The following is a 16,027-nucleotide window of genomic DNA, read 5'->3' on the forward strand; positions in this document are numbered from 1 at the left end:
TATTTGACTGAACAAGACGTAGGTACCTACGCCCAAAATTGCCATTATATGCTGCTCGTAGCGACACTATTATAATCTCAGTGCAAAATAGAATCTTATCAATTCTTGTCAGACATTACTTAAAAAGAAAAAGTCTGAAATATAATCTGATTATTCGAATACGGATTAGAATTCGGTTTCAAATAAATTGAGTATGTAGTAGATAATTTTGTTTTTAAAATCCCATAAAAGCTGACTCACACTTCTGATAGTGCAAGTCAGTTTTAGCGTCAGCTTTAATGTAAAACAGTAATGTGGAAGCTAGGTCCAAATAGCCCCAATTCCAAGTTCGATTCATACTCAGCTTAGTAGAAACGTGAACCCAAAAGCGTCATTCGAACTTTACCGATAAATTTCAATTTGATCTCATTTCTATATCACTCGCAGCGCATGGCCACCTGCAACACCAGGGGCACGTTTTTCAAAAGCTTGTAACTTGTAATACAAGCGGATGTCACTTTTTGACAGCTTTTATTAGAAAGGAAAGAAGGAAGCTTTTGTTAGAACTTGTATTACAAGTTACAAGCTTTTGAAAAACGGGCCCCAGTGCCCTATTTATCAAAAGCTTGTAACTTGTAATACAAGTGGAAGTCCCTGTCTAACAAAAGCTGTCAAAAGGGGACTTTTGTTAGAACTTGTATTACAAGTTACAAGCTTTTGAAAAACGGGCCCCAGTGCCCTATTTATCAAAAGCTTGTAACTTGTAATACAAGTGGAAGTCCCTGTCTAACAAAAGCTGTCAAAAAGGGACTTCCACTTGTATTACAAGTTACAAGCTTTTTATAAACAGGGTATGGTGTTATGTCTCGAATGGTATTACACTAATATTACTAGTGTGTTGCCATGGTAACCCATACGATTTGACAGCTCGTGTACTTATGAATGATATTATAGTTGGTCAAGCAGATCTTGTCGGTAGAAAAAGGCGGCAAATTTGAAAAATGTAGGCACGAAGGGATATCGTGTCATAGATTTGCTTGATCAACTATAGTTTAATACCTACCGTTCGAGAAATGGGCCTCTGAAGGGTGTGTGATGCCAGCCATTCAGATGGGATTAAGCTCTGTTCTTGACATTAGTATTAATTCTTAAGGTGATATTCGGATTGCCACTGCATCAATATTGATAAACAGAATGATTCATTGTACGTTCTAATCGCGACAGAAATATGGTCATCCCATTCGGATGACCACATTTCTGTCACAGGTATGCAGGTGGTATCAAAATGGGATCAATTTATATTAAAGTCCGAACATCACCAGAATTCGCTTGAACATGTCCACCTCTGAATAATGCAGCGGCCGGATCGTCTTAAGGCGCGCGGGCGACGTGAACTTATTAAACTACAGTTAACTGTCACTTAACTTGGCCGGTTAGTTTAGTTAGTTAGTTACAAACGCTTTGTGCATTGTTGAAGTTGCAACCTTAGTTATAGCGTTGAAGGCGATGATAATTTCTACTTAGCATATTCACCGTAGGGGATACGAATTCGTATATCAATAATGGAAATTTAAAATTTCGTAAGAAAACTTACCTACTAGCTATTCAGGATTGCCAAAAAATAAAATTAAAATTTTCGTAAAACTTAGTAAAATGGCGGGATGACCTGGACGCATATATCTTAACGACTGGCCGGAAATTGCTCAAAACCGAGACGAATGGAAATCGAGGGGGAGGCCTTTGCCCAGCAGTGGGACACCGTATAGGCTTATATAATAATAGGTAACTTAATAAAATATGTTATCGTTAAGGAGTTGGCAGAGGACCGGACGAGTTGGAGATTGCTCCACCGACTAGAGCACAGCTCTTAAATATAAAGAAGAAGAAGTAAAATATGAAAACTTGTACCAATACCGAATTAATCCGATTACCCATAGGTACCGAAGTATAGTTGTATGAACAACGAAATTTTAAAACCTACTTAGACTAAAATATAAAAAAAGTGAATTAAGGTTATTAAGGTAAAAAACAATACAAATGCTTTTAACTCCCCAAAACCTGTGTCAATTCAGGCGTGGCAAAAAATGACACTTCGATACAGAAGATTGATACCCTTTTTAAATGTTGCAATCAATGCAGGGCTTTAGCGATCTTATCATTCAGTTTCCTAGAGAAACAAACCATCAATCATTTAAGGCCATTAAGCTCTTGGGTGTTTAATCGGCGATTTTTAGGGTTCCGTATCATCAGGGATACAAACGGAACCCTATAATTAAGCCTCCGTCTGTCCGAACCGGTCCGTAATAGACGGGTGGGATTTAAACAAGGAGGCCATTTTGAACTTACATTTTTATATCAAAATGATGTCATTTTGTTATAATTCGCGTGTGCATTTTGACTCGTCTGTGTTCCTACCGTCACCCATACTGTTAACTGTACATCGGTGGACCTTAAGATTTTTGTTATAAGGTCCACCGATGTACAATTTGATTTGATGACCGGTCTGGTCTAGTGGATAGTGACCCTGTCTGCTAAGCCGATGGTCCTGGGTTCGAATCCCAGTAAGGGCATTTATTTGTGTGATGAACACTAATATTTGTTCCTGAGTCATGGTTGTTTTCTATGTATATAAGTATGTATTTATCTATACAAGTATGTATATCGTCGCCTAGTACCCATAGTACAAGCTTTGCTTAGTTTGGGGCTAGGTTTGATCTGTGTAAGATGTCCCCTAATATTTATTTATTTATTTTATTTTTATTTATTTACAATTAGGATTGTTGCTGTTTGTACATGTATTGACGTAAGCTAGACACACAAATTTAAGTTCGGATTGACACAAGATGAGTATTTTTTTTGCCGCTAAAACAATAAATAATAAAAATCAAATAAAACACTGAGGGCCTCTTGTACCATTCACTAACCCGGAGTTAACTTGTTAAACCTGGAGTCACCACGGTTACCAGTACAATTCAACACCGGGTTAACGCTTTAATGGGTTAACCTCGGGTTAGTGGGATGGTGCAAGTGGCGCTTAGATACTTACCTAATTAAGCGGGTTCAAATAGAAGAAACATGAAACTCGGTATGATGATAAAAACGAACGATACTGCACATCTAGTATACCAACTATAAAACTAGCCAAAGGAAAAGCATTACCTAAACATTAAAAAAAAATCGGGCAAGTGCGAGTCGGACTCGCCCACCGAGGGTTCCGTACTTTTTAGTATTTGTTGTTATAGCGGCAACATAATTTTCAACTGCCTAGCTATCACGGTTCATGAGATACAGCCTGGTGACAGACGGACGGACGGACGGACGGACAGACGGACGGACGGACGGACAGCGGAGTCTTAGTAATAGGGTCCCGTTTTTACCCTTTGGGTACGGAACCCTAAAAATTCGAGACAATACGGAACCCTCGGTATGCGAGGCCGTCTCGCACTTACCCGGTTTTCAAGGTTTTTGTAGAATATTGGAGTTCATTATAATGACGTTAAATGACGAATGACGAACGTCAGGCTTGTCATTAGTAAGGTATAAAAACCAGACAAGTGCTTGTCGGACTCGCCCACCGAGGGTTCCGTACTTTTTAGTAAGTACTTGTTGTTATAGTGGCAACAGAAATACATCGTCTGTGAAAATTTCAACTGTCACGGTTCATGAGATACAGCCTGGCCCCTATTTCACCACGGTGACAGGTGCGACAATTCGACAAATCTCACTGTTGCTAACGTCACAGGCATCCATGGGCTACTGTTACTGCTTACCATCGGGCGGGCCGTATTCCTATTTGTCACCATCATTGTATTATTTAAAAAAAACTTTATTATATCGGCAAAAAACAGGTATTTCTCTTGCGATGTTTATGATGATAATGATGACAATTGTCACAAGATTTAAAAGAACTTTTGGTAATTCTTGACAGCAAATGAGTTCTGTGTCGGAATTTCGTGACAATTGTCGTGTTTCTTGTGACAATTGTCATTAGCTTTATTTATTTATTATTTATTAAGTACTTACTAACTGGCGATATAGTGGAGTCTGAGGGTAGCGGTTACCGTAGCCTGTGACGTCAGTAACAGTGATGTCGACAATTGTCGCACCTGTCAGTGTCACGGTGGTGAAATAGGGGCCTGGTGACAGATAGACGGACAGACGCACAGACGGATAGTGGAGATTTAGTAATAGGGTCTCGTTTTTACCCTTTGGGTACGGAACCCTAAAAATAAGCCGTTTCGTACCTATAAGTTTGTAGACTGAATAAATTTTTATCATTAAGGTTGTCTGTTTTACGTTACCCCTTTTTTTTGGAGTAACCAAATAATATTTTTAACTTAAGAGGGGTGTTATAAGTTCGCTATGTGTGTGTGTCTGTCCGTGGCACCGTAGCTTACCTTTTAAACGGGTAAACCAATTTGAACGCTGATATTTTTATTAGAAACTTTAGACAGCAGGTTTCCAGCGCTGGGTCTCAGACATATTTTATCAAAATCGGTTCATCCATTTCATTAAGTCGAGAGTTTTTTGTTTTATGTGTATTACGACACCCTGTACTCTAATACTTTACGTAACTACGTCGAAAATTTAAAGAGCCATATATGTACTGTAACTATAAATACTTTAAATGCAATAGTTCTATTGCTTAAACTTTCAACAACTTAAAATTGTACAAATGCAATTTAATTTGTTCTACCTACATAGGTACCTACTTATTGTTATTCCGTATATAATAACTAACTCTCTCTTCTTCCTCGCGTTGTCCCGGCATTTTGCCACAGCTCATGGGAGCCTGGGGTCCGCTTGGCAACTAATCCCAGGAATTGGCATAGGTACTTGTTTTTACGAAAGCGACTGCCATCTGACCTTCCAACCAAGAGGGTAAACTAGGCCTTATTGGGATTAGTCCGGTTTCCTCACGATGTTTTCCTTCACCGAAAAGTGACTGGTAAATATTAATTATGACATTTCGTACATAAGTTCCGAAAAACACACTGGTACGAGCCGGGGTTTGAACCCGCCACCTCCAGATTGCAAGTCGTACGCTCTTACCGCTAGGCCACCAGCGCTTCCGTATATAATAACTAACGATATAACGGATTAAATTAAAGAATAGTTAGTTAATATATATTATTATTAACTAACTATTCTTTAATTTAATCCGTAATTCACACAGTGCTACCGGCCCGTCCAAAGTGGGCACATATAGTATGTGCAACAGTAATCGAAAGCGAAACCACTAATGCTCGCCCCGACATGGCTGGACTAGTTAATCATTCATTTACTTTACAGTTTAGGGTGCAACCGGGCTATTGAGACTAGATACTATATTAAAGTTGCACGTAAAGCTCTTGAGTCTTGATTCACTAAATTACGGTTTTGAAAATATACATCCACATAATAATAACAAACTTAAATCTAAAATAGGCCCCTGAGGCATTGTACCAATGTACCAAGGAAGTTGTGCGAGGTAGCCGCCAGCTCTTCGGTCATCAGTTACGTCAACCAGACCCTTCACGATTTCTGCGAACAATTAGTGCGTGCTGGGATTCCATGGACTTAGAGTTTCGACGGTACAAATGAAATGGTACAAAATGGTACTCTCTACCGAGCCTCTTTATTTCATACATAAGTTCAGAAGAACTCATTCCTACCTACGAGCCAGAATTTGAGCCCGCTACCTCCAGATTGAATGTCGGACGTCATAATTACCAGCCACCACCGATTTGAATATTAAATTATTAAAATGAAGCCAAAATATAATTACTATATCATTACAGGGGTTTTATGGCCACCGAAGTTGCGTAGTATTTTTTAATTACAAACTATAATTCCGTAGCATATTCTTTCTATTCGGGGAATAGCCAAGTGACAATCGTACATCAACAAACGCCAAACGAAAAGAAAAAAATGTATCGGAATGATATGCTATTATACGCATTCAACTGAAAACAAGCAATGATAATTTCGTACAGTGCTAACAGTTACTGATCATCATTCTCTTGCCCTTGTCCCATTCACTTGGGGTCGGCGCAGCATGTCTTTCTCTTCCACACCTCTCTGTCGCCCGTCATTTCATTATTCACTTGCGTTCGTTTCATATCATCTCTCACACAGTCCATCCACCTTTTCCTCGGTTTTTCTTTCCTCGTACTTCCCTCCACATTCATTCGTAATACCTTTCTCGTCACATGACTTTCATCCCTCCGCATCACATGCCCGTACCACGCTAGGCGATTTGCCCTTACTTTTTCTGTTATGGGTGCAACTTTTAGGCTTCCTCTTATATACTCATTCCTTATCCTATCCATTCTCGTCACGCCACACATCCATCTTAACATTCTCATCTCCGCTACATGCAATCTCTTTTCATCCGTCACCTTTAGGGCCCAACACTCTGATCCATTCATGACGACAGTTCTTATGACTGATTTATAAATTTTACCCTTCAACCGAAGAGGCATTCGGGCGTCGCAAATGCTAACAGTAGTGCATAATTGTTTTCCATCGTATTTTCTCGGAAACGTTCATATTTGTCATGCTACTTCAGTCGACCTCAGTACTTTTTGTACCGAGACTGACTGAAATAACAAGTAGATATGTTTTGGTGAAAATACGATGGAAAATTATTATGCACTACAACTGTACTCTGAGCAGTGCTCTTTTGTTTCTTTCTGTTGAAACACCTAGAATTTTGCCAAAATTTTGGAACAAGACGTAATAAAGTTGTAACATTTGCAACACGTTGACGTACCTTTCTTTTACAGCCGAATATCAGTCTGCGGCAAGACCCAACTGAATTATGAAAGGTCCAGTGCGGCCGATTCTGTTTATAAAATTTGGTATGGTTTTCATCTTGTTTTGACACGACCTTGATTCGCCTTAATAGGCATTCATTTCACGCGCAGTAATAAGTGCGAATGAGATGCCTAATCCCGTCAGTGTAAGCCGTTAACGCTGATCGGGGCTGGGAAAATTTAACGCAATCGGGGGCCCTTGCGGATACACTTCGACCCATAGGGATCTTTTGTGCAATTACCCCCAGAAAAGATCCGTCAACTACTCAAGAGCTTTTCCCACAATATCCATATGTGTCGGATGAAGGAGCTCATGGGTAGCGTTTTAAAGTCCTTTGGTTCCAGGTATCCATGGACTTAGGAGCAGTCTTTTATTCTTTGTCTTCATGTTCCTCCCTGGATATTGACTTTATTTTTACACAATTTAGGGTATTTTAAACAAGCGCTGCTGCGGCTGCACGCGCCGCCGCTCGCCGCACCACGCCGCTTTTAATAAATTTTTTTTTTACTATCAGTGACATAGATTTATGAGTTTTATTGAGCCTTGTACTAACAATAATATGAAGTTTTTATTCGAAATATAAATATTGAATTGAATTAAATATACCATTTGACGTTTTCCAGTTTTTGATAATTATACAATTCCTTACACATTTTAAAAGCACATAATACTTAAATATTATAATAATTAAAAATTGAATAAAATATCATGTTACGAAGGGACATAATTATATCAAATTGTGCAATTTTTTTTTCTATAATTCAGAGAGAAAAACGGAACGGGAAAATAAGAAGTTTAAAGTTCGTATCAAAACAAAATGAAAACCAGATCAAATTGTCAAACTGCAATCGGCCTCCGTGTGAGCCACTGCACGTACGTGGCCTTCCTTATTTATTTACGTTGCACCATTTTTACGTCGACATAACCACATTGGACGTCAGACGGGGGATATATTATGGCGATTTTAGTCGCCCCAGTTTTGTGAGACACGTATTGACTATTGTTAGAGTGTTTTGTTCTAGAGCTTTAAAGATATATTCTGTTATCTGCTGTCATAGTAGGAACAATAAATAAAAAGTAGTAGTCTATTTCAATATTTAGGGTTCCGTACCCAAATGGTAAAAACGGGAGCCTTTTACTAAGACTCCGCTGTCCGTCTGTCCATCTGTCTGTCCGTCTGTTTGTCCGTCTGTCTGTCTGTATGTCACCAGGCTGTATCCTCGAACCGTGATAGCTAGGCAGTTGAAATTTTCACAGGTGATGTATTTCTGTTGCCGCTATAACAACAAATACCGTTTCGGGGTACGGAACCCTTCTTGCGCGAGTCCGACTCGCACTTGGGCGGTTTTTTCGATAAAAGTTTTTGATAAAATGGAAATCAGATGGCATTCTATAGAAATACGTGTTTGATAACAACGGAGGCTCAAAGTCCTTCGAACATCTTACCAAAAATCATTGAATGATAGTCCCTATGACAGTTCAACTTTATATGGAGTTAGCTAGAATACCCATCACTAGGTACGAGCCGGGCTTTGAACCCGCGTCTTTCAGATTGAAAATCGCACGCCCTAACCACTAGGCTACCAACACTTTCCACCAGAACATCACTAAAATTGGTGCATTAGTTGTCGCTGTTTGTAATATAATAAACAATAATAAAACAATAAACAATATTTATTTGGTAGCATACAATGTTTAGGTAATGGGCTAGTATCTCTTTTTAAGTATTGTAAATACTTGTATTAAGAGAATACCGCTCTTCCACTATAGGTAATTTACAGTTTGTTTTAATGCTATTACATTAGTTCGGTTAGGGTAGAAATTTACAATTACTATTACAATTTAACAACATTAAACTTAAAATTACAATATCATGCAATATAAATATTAGACTAAAAACTAATGTTAGAAGAAAATTTTATACAAGCAATACCAGTTTATTTTCTGAACAGTAGTCCAGCGACTAGTGTACGAAATAGGTAGGTAACAATAATGATAAAACAATTTCATATAATTAAATTATTAATTAATATGAGAATGACTATGTGCACGCGCACTCGGGCGAGTGTGTGTGTGTGTGTGTGTGTGTGTGTGTGTGTGTGTGTGTGTGTGTGTGTGTGTGTGTGTGTGTGTGTGTGTGTGTGTGTGTGTGTGTGTGTGTGTGTGTGTGTGTGTGTGTGTAAGTGTATGTATGAGTGATTGATTTGATATGATTAGATTAACTTTTAGATTAACTTTTAGATATTATATTCTCTATGTCATTATAAGTTTTACATTTTAACCATTTTAATACTTTATTTTTACACTCGAAATGGGATGAAGAATAAATATCTATATATTTATTTATGAAGTTATATAGGTAGGCAGATTGTGTAGTTTGTTGCCTCCTAGCAAATGCAGTTTTTACTGTCGGAACGATTAAAACATTACTATTCTTCCTGCGTGAGGTTTGTGGTTGAGGCTTATACTCGGTATTTTTATGAGTTTTTAGTATGAGCTGAAGTACATAGAGTTTTCGTACTGACAATTGGTCACAGGTAATATAAAGGTCGCTAGTTGGGAATGTGTAGGGTTTAAACAACATAACTTTTAGGAGCGCTCTTTGAGCCCTTTCAAGCTCTAGGAACTTAGTTTTGGTAGCACCGCCCCAAACAGTAATGCAATAGGTGAGTACTGATTGCACAAGTGATACATAAATTTGACTCAGGAGTGTTTTAGTCGCTACATGTCTAAGGTTTTTAAAGGTCCAGATAAGTTTACGGGTTCTTGCCATAATACTTTCAGTGTGCGCATGCCAAGTCAAACGCTGATCAACCATAACACCTAGGTATTTTGTACTTTCTACTTTAGTTATGATTGGGCAGGAGCAAGTGGTTTGTGTAGGATTTTCGCAGGTGTGAATTCTGATCGAGAATTGAGTATCTGGCTGTGTACGATTATAATTTGAAAAGGTGATATAATTAGTCTTAGCTGTGTTTAAGGTGAGTAGGTTGTTGTGTAGCCATCTTGCAATTTTAGCTAGTCCCCTTTCTGCGTGTTGTCGAACCTCTTCCCATGTATTTCCCGAGAAAACGATGGCAGTGTCATCGGCATATGTAAATATATTTCCTGCTTCAACCTGCATGTCACACAGCTGATTTATATACACCAAGAAAAGGGTCGGCCCCAAAACACTTCCTTGTGGTACTCCGTATGTAACTAGGCGTTCATTACTGACGTGCTTCCCCAGTTTGACTGTTTGCTTACGGTTTGTAAGATAGCTGCTAAGTAGAGACAATGAAGTACCTCTTATACCTACCTTCTCTAACATGTTAATAAGGATGGGAATAGAGACAGTGTCAAACGCTTTTTTGAGATCTAGAAATACTGAAATACATTTTTTATTCTTATCTATTTTATCGACAATTAGTGCTGAAAGCGCCGTGACGGCATCTTCTGTAGAAAGTTTTTGTCTGAATCCAAATTGAGATTTTGATAAAATACTGAATTTATTAAAGAAATTTACGAGCCTATTGTTTATGAGCTTTTCTAAGATTTTAGATATACATGATAGTACTGATATAGGTCTATAATTTGACACGTCGTCTCTGCTCCCACCCTTATACACTGTAAATATCCACGTTTCCATTCAAATTCCACTGTAAATTGTCTTGCGTTATAAGCGGATCTGCACGTGCCGAAATATGCATTTTGTGCGAAATGTGCTTAGATCATAATGGGTCGCTGATACACAAATACATTCAAACTGAATGGACAGAGATACAAGCCTGTTAAATTAAATTGAACGCCATTTCTATGCATACTATTTAGTTAATGCCTGCAATTTGATATTGGTATTTCGGTGCATTTAAATACTTACTTATCTCAATTTAAAACTATAATGAGTATTTCTGTGCCATCGATCCATTAATGTACATTATAGTGCGTCTTTTAAAGCGTCTCTCGGTGCTTTAATAGTTATTTACGATACAAGTGCGGAAAATATGAAAAACGCAACGAGTGGCTAATTTTAAACACGACTGAAGGAACCAAGGGGATTTATATACCTAATTATCCAGTTGGTAACTAAACTAAGTTCCATCAAGCGATCTATTCAGAAACTTATTATGTCATCTGTACACACTCGTCGAGAGACAGGCTGAGAACGAGTACTCGTACATACTGCTACCATTTCTTCTTACTAAACTCGTCTCGTCTCGCCCTTCTCGGATTGCGTCGTTTTATTCCGAGACACTCGGCGAGTGTGTACAGCCGGCATAACATATTTTATACACATTTATGAGGCAAAATCAGCGCCAGGTTTTCAGTTATGTACAAATTATTAATGTCAATTGGCAACTTTATTAGCTGTTAGAATGCAAATTTATCTGTATCCGTTTATTTCGATTTACGTCCATATGCAATTTCATCGTTAGCGCATTGTAGCATAATGTACGGAACGTGACCGGTTATTACCAAAAGCGGGCGTAAGCATAACGTCCTTTCAAATGTTCGGATTTGCGGATGCTTTTATGAGCAGAAACAATACGATTATTTCATGTTTGTAGTACGCAACGGCATATATTAGTATATAGTATAGACTGGTATAGTCTGTGCGGAATGAGAATACTAGAATAGTTGTGGAATATAAGGGAACCAATACATTCTATTATTTTATTTTTAACATTTACTTATTTACTTATTATTTAACAAAATATACAACTAAACCTATTACAAATTAAAACTTATACCTAAACACACTCGATCAATTAATAAATTAACTCTAAATTAAACTAAATTAAAACTAAGCTACATAAAGCCACAACCGAGAACTCAATCAAACAACCCGTCCCGCGCCCTTCCAGATGCAAAGGTGCCCATCACGCTCGCCGCGTTGCCACGCTGGACCGCGATAGACAGCCTCTGCATCAGGAATGACCCGGAACGAGGGTCATGACCTCCCTCCCTCAAACGTTGCCCCAACTCACTCAAAAAAATTTTGGCCTCGGCACACCAACACCCGGACGTCTCCACTGCCAAAGGGACAAAAAGATATTTTGTTAGCAGGGCCGAGTACTTATCGCGCTTCCGAAGCGCCGCTAACTCAGCCGCCGCTCCTGCCGCCCGGACCGTCCGGCCCATGTGCGAGGCGGCAAACGTGCTGACACATGTGGCATCCCAAAGTAGACACTTACCCTTCTCCCATGGAATAAGTGTCAGCCCGTCGGGTCTTTTGCCATCGGACCGGCTCAGGCCTGGAGGTTCCAACATGCACGGCACATTCGCAGACAAAAGAGCCCTCCTCTTATTTTATTTAGGTATATATTTATTGAATAAAAACAGAAGATTACAATGGGTCTCTTATTTTTAACTTGGCGGAATTTACAAGAATTGGTGTAGCCTGTCCGATTTCGAAGATCCAGTTCCCCAATTTATTATGGTGGACTTGATCTTAGAAAAGCGGACAGACTATAAGTACTATAACATTGTACTTAAAAGGCAACACAGTTCGAGTAAGAATGTAGACACACAAAGAGTATGCAAACATCAAACAAACAAACATCAACATTTATTCAGCAAATAGGCCACTTTTACACGTCATCATTGAATTTACATACATGCAAAAATAATAACATCAACAATTTTATAAAATAAAACTAAGAATTCAATCTAACGTATTACAATTACTAAGAGATGTATATGGTCTCTTAATGTCGAATTACATAAAAAATACAGATACAAAACACAAAAAAAAATCTATAATATTTAGAGGTGTAAATGTCTCTAGGTGTCAGAACTATAAGATTATATAGTTTATCAAGTATGCAGGCCTAAACTAACTGTAGAGTATATTTAATAAGTAAAATACAACTTAGAAATTAACTATTCTACAAAAAACTAACGCTTGCGCCATAAATATAGAGACGCTAACGCTATCTAAGCTTTGTATATAATATGTAATAAATTTCATGAAACTGTGAAAGACAAACGCTTGCGTGATGTATCTCGATGCCGGCGCCATCTAGTGGACGATTTGCACACTAATATATGTGTAATAATACATGCCATGAAACTATGAAAGACAAACGCTTGCGCGATGTATCTCGACGCCCGCGCCATCTAGCGAACGATTTGCACACTAATATATGTGTAATAATACATGCCATGAAACTATGAAAGAGAAACGCTTGCGCGATCTCGACGCCCGCGCCATCTAGCGTACGATTTGCACACTAATGTATAATACATGCCATGAAACTATGAAAGACAAACGCTTGCGCGATGTATCTCGATGCCCGCGCCATCTAGCGAACGGTTTGCACACTAATGTATAATACATGCCATGAAACTATGAAAGACAAACGCTTGCGCGATGTATCTCGACGCCCGCGCCATCTAGCGAACGGTTTGCACACTAATGTATAATACATGCCATGAAACTATGAAAGACAAACGCTTGCGCGATGTATCTCGACGCCCGCGCCATCTAGCGAACGGTTTGCACACTAATGTATAATACATGTCATGAAACTATGAAAGACAAACGCTTGCGCGATGTATCTCGACGCCCGCGCCATCTAGCGAACGGTTTGCACACTAATGTATAATACATGCCATGAAAATCATGAAAGACAAACGCTTGCGCGATGTATCTCGACGCCCGCGCCATCTAGCGAACGGTTTGCACACTAATGTATAATACATGCCATGAAAATCATGAAAAATAATCGCTTGCGCGATGTATCTCGACGCCGGCGCCATCTATAGTGCATTTGGATAGACGTTCCTTATTGTTAGTGATGTTACAGGACTATTTTCACCATATTGAGGACCGTTTGTTAGCAAATAGCGCGCTCTACTTATAGAAAATAAACTGTATAGGTACACTTAAGCTAAGTTGCTTACTTACAAACAAGAATTGTTTAATAAGAGTCGTTATTGAATATTTTACAGCTAATAATTGTGTTGTATTGTCCTTTCATTATGTCGTGGTCACATAAACTAGGTAAGTACTGTACAGTTATAAAATCAATATGTATATTTTAAAGTTGTAGGCACTGATGCACCGGTTACTAAGTATAATAAATAAGCTAAAACCAGATTAATTTCCTCCATTAAGTAGAAATTTACCAAAAGGCAATACCGGTATTCTTAGAACCAAACTCGATTATCAGTGAAAAGTAAATTTCCTAGCAACTATCGGAACTTGGTATTAATTTTGGTGCCGATGCCGGTAACCCAATTTAAAAATAATTGGATTTGCTATTATTCCAGTTAGCATAGACAGACACAATGGCTGACAGATTCTTAGTAAAAGTGGAGCCCTATCGAAAATTCCTTTTCAAAGTTATCAAGGAAAATTATCCATACCTACTACTTGTATTTAAAGTCCAGCTATCGCTTTACAAGAGCTATTAAAATCACCTTACATTATCTTGTACTAACCGTACAATAGTAGCCGTAGTTATGGCTCTTACCTTGACACTGGCGAAATAGTCCCACTGGACTGAAGCCTTTTAATTTCAAATTAAAAAACCGGACCAGTGCGAGTCGGACTTGCCCACCAAGGGTTCCGTACTTTTTAGTATTTGTTGTTATAGCGGCAACAGAAATACATCTGTGAAAATTTCAACTGTCTAGCTATCACGGTTCATGAGATACAGCCTGGTGACAGACAGACGGACAGTGGAGTCTTAGTAATAGGGTCCCGTTTTTACCTTTTGGGAACGGAACCCTAAAAAATTAATGAAATACGAGTAACTTAATCAACTTGAAGCATCTAAGCCTACCATTACGTATCTGACCGTAAAAACTTACAATACCTACGTTTCAGAGTTAGATCCAGGGGCCCGTTTCTCAAAAGATTGTAACTTGTAAATCAAGTCTTACAGGCCTATTCGGATTTCGAGATAATCACAAGATCTTGAGACGATTTAGAGATCAACTAGATCTACATTACATATCGACTAGATGTGACTTGGATATCTAAGTCATACCTTGTCGAAATCGTTCCAGAATCGCGGAAACGTCAAATTTGACATATCTATCTTACAAATATCTTTAAATTATCCGTATCGTAACTTGTTGAAGTCTAGTAGAAATCTAATTCATTTTCCGAATCGAGCCGTTACAAGCGGATGTCACTTTTTAACAGCTTTTCACGTTTCAGCTGAGTTGCACCACGTCGTGGTGAAACGTCGGAATTTAAGGTAAAAACAATGAAATTATATCGCGGTAGACCCGTTGAGTAATTAAACCAAAATAGCCTTTACGTAGGACTGTATCATGTATTTAGGTAACAAATTCGTAATATTAAATTGTACCATTAAAATGAAATAATAAACCAAAGAACGAAAAAGAACGTAATAATACCCGTATATCCTCACCCGGAAACCGGTATACCGGTTTTTCGGAATTTTGTCGACCTTCATGAGTTTACCGTGTAAAAAATAATGTCCTATTATATTTATTTATTTAATTTTTTTGAAGGTAAAACCGGTTCCGAGCCTTGGGTAGATCTATAGGAACGTTTCGCGTGACCGCCGGCCCTAAAGGCTCTAATTCACCACCAAATTGAATCGATGTACATTCGATTTAGTGGCAAAGTGGTTTGCGGCACTACTAAGGCATATTGATTGCGCCTGAAACTTGTGAGATGCATGGTGCTCCAAAGTGAAATCATTTAGGAGTACAGGCAATGGAATAGCTTTTGGAATTTAGTGCAAGCGTTTAAGCGTTCTATAGCATACATTAAATTTGTCAAAACTGCGTAGAAGAAAAGAGTATCAACAACCAGCCAAATGTGCCGTATTCGTGAACCTAGAGATGAATAGGTAATACTAGTATTGTTTGGTTAGATAACACCAAAGTAATTTCCTAAAAAAAGCTCGAGTTAAAGTTATAAAAACGCTCGACATACAAATTTTGAGACTGTCGGCATTCCTAAAATACATATCACACTCAAATAAAATGTACCTCTAAAAATTAAATAAGAGTTATATTTTCACCCCATAAATGTTTTATTGGGTGAATCCGGGGTTAACCGTTAAAACCGTCAACTCAGTGTCAAATTGTACTATAACCATGGTAACTCCAGGTTTAACCGGTTAATCCCGGGTTAGTGGAATTAACCGGTTATGTGGCCCTAAATGTAATTATACGAACTTTCTGTAGGTATTGTCCACGTATAGGAGCTGTGACCGAAAAACAAATTCCATTTGAGTTTTAAAAAGGTTCTGTCTATTATAACAATTAAAACATTGTACATTCG

The sequence above is a fragment of the Cydia splendana genome, chromosome 2 (genome assembly GCF_910591565.1).
Source record: "Cydia splendana chromosome 2, ilCydSple1.2, whole genome shotgun sequence".
In the NCBI taxonomy this organism is placed as follows: domain Eukaryota; kingdom Metazoa; phylum Arthropoda; class Insecta; order Lepidoptera; family Tortricidae; genus Cydia; species Cydia splendana.